The sequence below is a fragment of the Lynx canadensis genome, chromosome A1 (genome assembly GCF_007474595.2).
Source record: "Lynx canadensis isolate LIC74 chromosome A1, mLynCan4.pri.v2, whole genome shotgun sequence".
Classification (NCBI taxonomy): domain Eukaryota; kingdom Metazoa; phylum Chordata; class Mammalia; order Carnivora; family Felidae; genus Lynx; species Lynx canadensis.
Window position 1 is genome coordinate 215,049,070 of NC_044303.2, and position 8,414 is coordinate 215,057,483.

An 8,414-nucleotide genomic window follows, 5' to 3' on the forward strand; every position below is an offset into this window, starting at 1 on the left:
GTTAAAAAAAATCTGCAATTAGATTTAAATTTGTATTTTCAGTTGAATACCATAATGAAATAGATGCTGCATTCTGGAGTAGGTGCTAAATCGTATTCAGAATTTCCAAAGGAGTTTTAGGAAAGTGGTTATGTGGTCCTTGAATTTGAGTCCTTGCATTTGAGTATAGAAAGGTCAGATTAAAAAGCAGGATTTGGAGATTTCTTTGAAAAGCAGCCCTGTAAGAAGTCTTTTTCCTCCTTTCACAGCCCTTCATCTCAGATGTGAGAGGACATTCAAAGAGTCCACTTGGAGAACATGATGATGTTTTAATGAACCCAGTGTGTGACTCCAGACTGGGTGGGGGGAGGGGGATAAAAAAACAAAGAAAACAAAAAAACTTAGGCAGAGATGGAATGGTTTAGAAAAATAAGGTGAAGAAAAATTGATGATGCCTAAATTCTAAGTATAACCTCAGGGTTTATTTGGGCAAAGAATGCAGAGGAGAGTTTCTTACGGGTTTATTAGGGTCATAAATGAGAAGAGGTTGCTCTGGAACCACTGCTGCTTTGACCTAATAGGATCATCTTTTGAGGATGGAAAAAGTTTCAACAGAGGAGAAGCTTGGAGATGGTCTGAGTGAGGCAAGATAAAGGAATTGCAAGAACAGAGCACATTCATCTGGTCTAGGGAAATCGAGGTGAGAGGCCATAAGTGTTGTGGGTCACCAAGGAACCCATGAAAAAGTTCCACAGAGGACACACCTCTAAACCTTCATTGAGCCAAAGAGCACAAAGCCAGCTGACAACAGCACTGTTACATAGACGCTTTCCTGTGCTTCGCATCCACCTTCGTTTCCACCTCCTTCCTTTTCCTTCCAAGCCCAGAAAGGATGAGAAAAAACAGCCAGCCATAGGAGGGGAGGTGAGTAAGAGAGAATGAACTTAATACCCCAATGCTTCTTTGTCACCCAAGGAATTTACAAGGTGTTATTTCTATGAGCATTATTGGATTTGAGATTAGACCTCCATCTATAAATTTTCCACAAAACCATAATTCACATATATCTTTCCTTTGGATGGATTTGGAGGCTTTGACTCTTCCGTGTTATTGGACATTTTAACTACAAAGTTGACATTATGTTTAATGACTTAAGGTAGGAGTTGGGAATTACCAAGAATTATTAGAAAAGTCATGGGATTACCTAAATTTTCATCCAGGGAAAGAAGAAAAAAAGTAATCCCTGAATAGATTTTAAAAGAAGGAGGTAAAAACAAATTTGATCCTAATTACTTCCTCTGAGTCTTTTTTGGTCAATTTAATGGTTGAAAATTTATCAGCTCCTTCTCTATTTCCTTCTAGTAAGTGTACAGTTTTGTCTACCTCTTGTAGAACAAAACTCAGCTTCCTTGTTGAAGAAACATTTCCTAGACTCACTCCTTTTTCTCCATACTTCTCTCATTCATGATTCATTCCCCTCAAAACTGTGGTCATTTCTGTCACTCCAGGGAAACTAATCTTAAATTATCACCAATGACCTACCTGTTGTCAAATCCAACATACACTTCTCCTTTTATTCTTTTTTTTTTTTTAACAATTTTTAAAGTTTATTTATTCTGAGAGAAAGAGAAAGAGTGCAGGAGGGGGAGAGAGAGAGAGAGAGAGAGAGAGAGAGAGAGAGAGAGAGAGAGAGAGAATCCCAAGCAGGCTCCACACTGTTAGTGCAGAGCCCGGTGTGGGGCTTGAACTCATGAACTGTGAGATCATGACCTATGCTTAACTGACTGAGCCACCTGGGTGCCCCTCCTTACTGAACCTTTCAGCAGTATCAGAGCCACCTCTGATACTATTTTTGAATACTATTCTATTTTTGGAAATAGATAAGAGTTGTTTTCTGTGACACACATTAAACTTATTTCTATTCTTCCCTTGTGATATATTTCTTTCAGGCTTCTTGTTGACTCCTCCATCCCCCACTTCTATGTTGAAGTAGCCCAGGGCTAGCTTATGGGTTCTGTCTCTTCTCTGGATGGTTGCGTTTGGGCCCATTGCTTTGTGTCATTTGTAGGCTGATGACCTTCGAGTATCACCCTAACCCTTTACCTTGAACCATGGAATGTATATTGTTATTATTTGGATGTCTAATAGACGTTCCAAACTTGTTCATCAGGAGGTTTTCCCTCAAATGTGTTCTCTATGCCTTGCCCATCTTAGTAAATGGCACAACCATTCACTCACTGTCCTGGACCAAAAACCTAGGACTTGTTACTGTCCCCTTTTCTTTTCCCACATCCATGCCATCATCATGACTTCTCAATTCTATTTTCAACTTTCATTTTCAGGAGAGAATCTACCCCTACTGCAACAATCCAGGCGAGGGATTATGTTTTTAGCTTATTCTGACAGATGTCTGAGAAATAGATGGTTGGGGACAAGAATGAAAAATGCCCGCTGCACTCCTGTAATGGTCTGAACTCTATTGCAAACATAGTTACAAAGTACACTCCCTTTAGCTGACTGTGCCCCAGGTAGACTTGCCTCCTCTTGTTCTTGACACATGCCAAACTCTTTCCTGACTCAAGGCCTTTACACTCGTTGGTCCTCCTGTCTAGACATTTTCTTGTTATATACTGATTTACTTACTTCTGTTTTCCTACTCTCTTCAACTAGGATGTAATGTACACTTTCTTTTCTGTTCAGCTCTGTATTCCTAAAGCTATAGAAGACCAGTATATGGTAATTGCATGCCAATATTTTTTGAGTGAATGAAAGAATGTAAGTATTTAAGACTTACAATATAACTAGGAAAAACTATCATGCTGTGATAGAAAAAGACTGGGAGATCTGTGTCTACTCCTGAGTCCTGACTCAGCCACTTTGGCAAACAGAATGCTAAAAACTTCTCCATGTATTTTTTCTTTACCCCTAAACATGCAGCTTCTTGTGTCCATTAAAACAAATGACAGCCCACAGAAATGAAAATGTAGGACATGCATTTCCACATTGAGTTCAATACAGCAAAAAACACTTATAATTTTAAGCAAATGGTCTCTCCTCGGTAATAGTGCCCTTTTGATAAAATTTTACTCCACAGGAAATCCATTACAATAAATATCTGTTCCAATATCTGTCCATTTAGCAATAATTCTTTTTATGCTCGATGCCTCTTTCCTGATGAACTGTCCTAGGGACCCTCCTCTGCTTCCCTGTGAGATTTACAGAGTTTCAACTCTGCTTCTGAGTATTTGCTGTTGTCATGGTAGCTTGCTAATTTTGCTTATATTTCCCCCCCATATTTTCCCACAACCTTTGAAAAGACCAAGCTAAAGATGTGCCAAAGGCTATTTCTGACTTAATGTTGTAGGCATGAAAATATTTCTTTTTTTAGCCTCTTGAAAAATGTTAAATGGTTGTCTCAGCATCATTGATTGAGACTATTTGTTTATTCCCAGGGCTGAAAGTTAAAGCCATTCTATTTTGATAGAACTATTTATTTAAAACAAGCTTGAAATCAAAGCCATCTCATACAGTATGCAGGGAATGCTGTTTAACCCAAGTAATCCCTAAGTAAATAATTTATTGGATTACTTGGTGGGTTGAGAAATGAAGGTAGGATTTGGGTGTATTTGGTTTTTCTTTTTTGTTTTAATTACTCACTAAATAACTGCGTGTGTTGTGTGAGTTTAGAAGAAAACAAAGTCTTACTGGAAGAAGATATTATCCCGGTAGTGACCTTGGGTGGTCCCAAGAAAGAACAGGTCCCATGGAGCAGGGACAGCCCTGCTATCCATGGTGGTGTGGAAGCCACACTTGGATCTAATACCTAGCTTTGCCATAAACAGCTGTGTGGCTGCAAGAAAGCCATTTAAACTCTCTGCTTAAACTCCAGTTTCTTTATCTATAAAGTAAGAAAGAAAATCTCTCAGGTCTCTACCAGGTCTGAGATTGAGCCATTCTCTCCTAGACCAGTCAAAAATTATAGGAGTGAGGCAACCACACGGCAGTTTAGCCAGGGCTGAAAGACCATAATGTGGACCTTACTGCAACTCAAGACATGGATGGCCCCTCCCTTCCTATTTATATCAAACATTTACTTCCTTCCAAGCTGGAAAAAAACGTCATTTTGTTTCATTGTGTTTTCCTTTATGGGAAACATGGCACAGGTCTTGTTGTACTAAAGTTGTTTTACTCTTGTGGATAAAAGAGTACAATACAGATATTTGTTTCTTATTTTCGCTTTTTCGGTGAGTTTTTGGAAAACTAATAGTTTGTTGTCAATTAAAAATACATCTCTACAGGCCCAGATGTTCATGGATCTGACAGCTGCACACCCTGCCTCTTTGGCGGTCATGTGCCTACTATTCAGCCCTGAGAAACAATGCTTATTTATTTATTTATTTATTTACTTTTTTTGTGAGGAGAATCCAGATCATTTGTGCTAATAAAAGAAGAAAATAGGCTAAACAACAGAAAATACTTAAGTAGACTTTACGAAGGAACTTATTGACCATGGGTAATAAAAAGCTAGCAAGAAGTGCTACGAGTTGTAGATGGACAATCGGTAACCACCTGGTCGGGAGGATTTAAATATTTAATCAACTCAATATAGAGACCACAGTTAGAGTGTATAGAAGTGTAGTTACTGGTCTACCAACTTCCAGCAAACTTCAATCTGGGAACCCTTGGAATTGTGAAGCAGGTAGTTTAGGCCAAATTAAAGGCAACAGATTTATAGAGCTCATTACACAAAAAGTAGTACGTGGTTCAAGTATCATCAGATGGGTTTAAATGAATTTATGGGTGAAGATGCATTAAAAATGAATAAAGGGAACCATGCACATTTGAAATAGATACCTGATCTAAAAAACGCTCCCAATGATAGCCTCAAATATTTTGAAATTGACAACATGCACAAAATGTACCTTGTTGCGATTCTCCGAGAAAGTGCATCAGACTAACTGGCTCATTAATTTGACCTATTATGGCATTTCTTATGTTCTTACATTCCTGTGACCTCCTTGAGGGCTCGTTTGGCCTTGAAGCACCACAAGGTGAAAAAAAAAAATCTCAAAATTAATCGAAAAGTTACCAGAGTGCTTTTACATATGCTTAGCAAATTGTCAGTTTATCCTTGAAGGAACAGCCTCTACCAGAATCTTTTTCCCTATGACAGTGGCAAAGGGGCAGAGAGAGGGTTGTGAAATTGCGGCCGGAGACTGGGTTTCCTCTGTAATTCTTGTCTACCTTTCAGCCAGGTGCAGAAAAATCTTGAGTTCAAATATTTAGATAAACTTAGAGGAAGGAATACAGATCTGCTCATTCTTTAGAGTTTTAGGGTAAGTCTTGATTAACTGGACACAATGGGCAAGTCAAGTGGTTTTTTCATTACTAGTAAGACAGCCTAAATTAAGGAAATCCACATGAGGCAATTCAGAAAGTGAAAAATGTATTTTTATTTCACAATATTGTAATCTTAAAGCCGTGGTCTCTTGAATGTATGTGATCCAAAGAGAAAATAATGAGTTACCTAAATATGATTACTTTGACTTATGTCCATGGTGCATAACACTTTATGGTCGAAATAAATACAGTGGGACAGTGGTAACATTCACTGTGAGTAGATCTGTTCTGATGAAAAGCACCAGTATACAAACTGTTTTTTCAGAAGGTGGACACTTTCTCCTGAGGTGGTTGATTCTTTCACCTAGTTGTTATGTCTGAAAAATTAATGCTTGTTCTGCAACTATAAACCAGCCTGTACATGACAGCAGCTCTCCCAACATTGTTTGAGTCATTAGAGGAGTCGGCCAGTTGTTCTCCTGTCCTTTCTGCGTGGCTGAATTTTCTTAATGACCAATTCATTGTGTGTCTTCAAGCATGACACCTGAAAAGCTGTGATCTCTTTAATGAAGGATCCATTAGTCTTTCAAGAATGTGAACATGTGAAGTTGAAAAACCTATTCAATAAGGTATCTCCTTGAAAGAACTCTAATCATGCTGTGAAGTACATTTACACAAAATATAACTTCTTCATGCATGTTTAACTGAGCAGAATGGTTTTTGGAGTCACATTAGCTGACCCTGATAGGAACACAGGCTCAGTTTTTCTAAATACTTTCCATTTTCATAAAATTGCTAAAATGCCACTTTTCTCTTCAATCTACCTCTATATATAACAGAGCATTCTTTCTTAGAACATAAGCCATTGTACAGTCCTCTTTCTGTGTTCTTTGAACCTTGGCAGCACACTATCTCCAAGATTCCACGATCATAGACAGTCACCCTGCTGTTGTGTGCGATATACGGCTTTATACAAATCTTTCTGGTGCCATTGGAAGTGATTCTCGGGAGACAAAGCCCAAGAACGACCCTGAGTGTTACCTTTTTGTATATTCACTTCCGCATTCCATCTGTGCAGTTCCAAACCTATTCAAAGGTCTTTCTGTTTGAGCTTCTGAAATTTAGCATATCCTCTGCTGAATCTAGAGAGAAAAAGATGTAATTGTAATACACGAACCGTTCTCACACTGCACATTAACACGGTAATAGAAAATAGAAGTTTTTCAATACAAAAAGTAGGTTTTTGCTCTTATTTCACATATTTAAAAATAATGCAATATATCAGGAATTAATTTTAAGGTAGTCAAGTGTGATTCATCACCATTAAGTCACTTTTACCAAGGAGAATAACTCGATATACTCTATAGCATAGGAGAAGGAATAAAGTATATTTCATTTTAACACAGAAATACAATTTTGTCCTGCAGTATAATTGGATTAGTGATATAGGAAGGTATCTCATAATAGGGTTTTATTGTATTTTCCCCCAAAGTTGCATAGTAAGTATCAGCTTCCATAAAGGCACTTACCTGCAAAATCATCTGAATAGTTGTTAACTCTGAGTATATTCTGTAGTTTCCATTGAATATGTTCACTTGGGAGATTTCTAGTCCTAGTATTAACTTTTATAGAATATTTGGATATCGATTATTTGGAAAGAATTAGAGTTAATAAGGAATTCAGTAAGCAAAGAGTTGGTCTGTTAACCAATTTTTCCAAGTCAGGAAGGGTCAATGCTAATGGATTTGATTACAGTCAGGTGAAAGTACTACAAATGCTGTTACAGCTAGGTTCTTGCTTGAGCTGATCACCTTAGGTGCAGATACATCTGGGCATGTCTGAAACCCTGCAGGGTACTGCCCACTCATTGCATGAAGGACAGAGGAAGTTTCCTGGGAGAGAGTGCCTTCTGAGGAAAGAAGGAGGGAAGCAGTCAAGCTTGACCCAACAACAAAGACTTAATCTTCAGAAGGAAGCAGGGATTTTGAATTTAGAATGGGCGTCTTGTTTGCAGCTGATTTGTTTTCCAGTCTAGACCCCCGTGGACTCCTTCCTGTGGGTTCTGAGTCCTGTGAAGTGTGTGTGTAAGAAGCCTGGGTGGGCGTGTGAGGAAGGACGATTTTGAATAAAAGCTGAAAGAATTGAATGACTAGGGACTCTCTCAGACCCTGTTCTGGTACTAACACCAATAGATGTAACACAAAAGAAGGAAGAGGAATATCCGCCTGCTTTGCAAAAAATCCCCCCAAAACAAAAACAAACCCAAACCCAAAAACGAAAACCAAAAAACAAACCCCAAACCCAAAATGCTGTTTTGAATGACTGCTAAAGGACCTGTTCCTCTGTAGTGTGCGAAATCGTGCAGCGAAGGGGGAAGTGATGTAGCTCCGTAGAAATGCAACAGTGTGTTACGGGATTTAGGGGAGAGGCCCTCGGGAGTGGCGTGGGAGATGGGGAGGGAGATAAAATGAATCACTGAGGCCACTTGTACTGTGATTAATTTTTGTGATGATGAACAACATACTTACTCTCCACCATTTTTACATTATTAAAATGGGTGTTGTTACCGCTTGTTCACTTTCATACTTAATGGGTGATGAAACTCTTAAAAGACTCTTGTTTACTTAAAAATAAAAAACAAATATTTTACAGATTTGCCTATTTATGAAAAATCTTTTTTTGTTACTGTTGAAATGTTAGGAAAACACTTTTTCACCGTTTACATGGCATGCATATCTATTTTTTTTCTCATGAATATCTAACTCTAAACTGGAAAGTGTGAGGAGTATAAAGTTGTCTACACTTCTCACTCTCCTGAGTCCCCCCCCCCCAAAAAAAGTCCAAAAACATCTAATTCAGGGTTTCTTAGTCTTGAGATTATTGACACTTTGGACTGGAAAGTTCTCTGTGTTGGGGGGACTATCCTGTGCACTGTACTGTGTTTAGGGGCTTCCCTGATTCTACCTACTGGATCCCTGTAGCACACCTTCCCTCCCCTTTAAGAGGGTACAATAAAGAATGTCTTCCAACATTGCCAAGGGCAGGGGAGGCAAAATTTCACCACATTGGGAATCACTGATCTAACATCACACAGT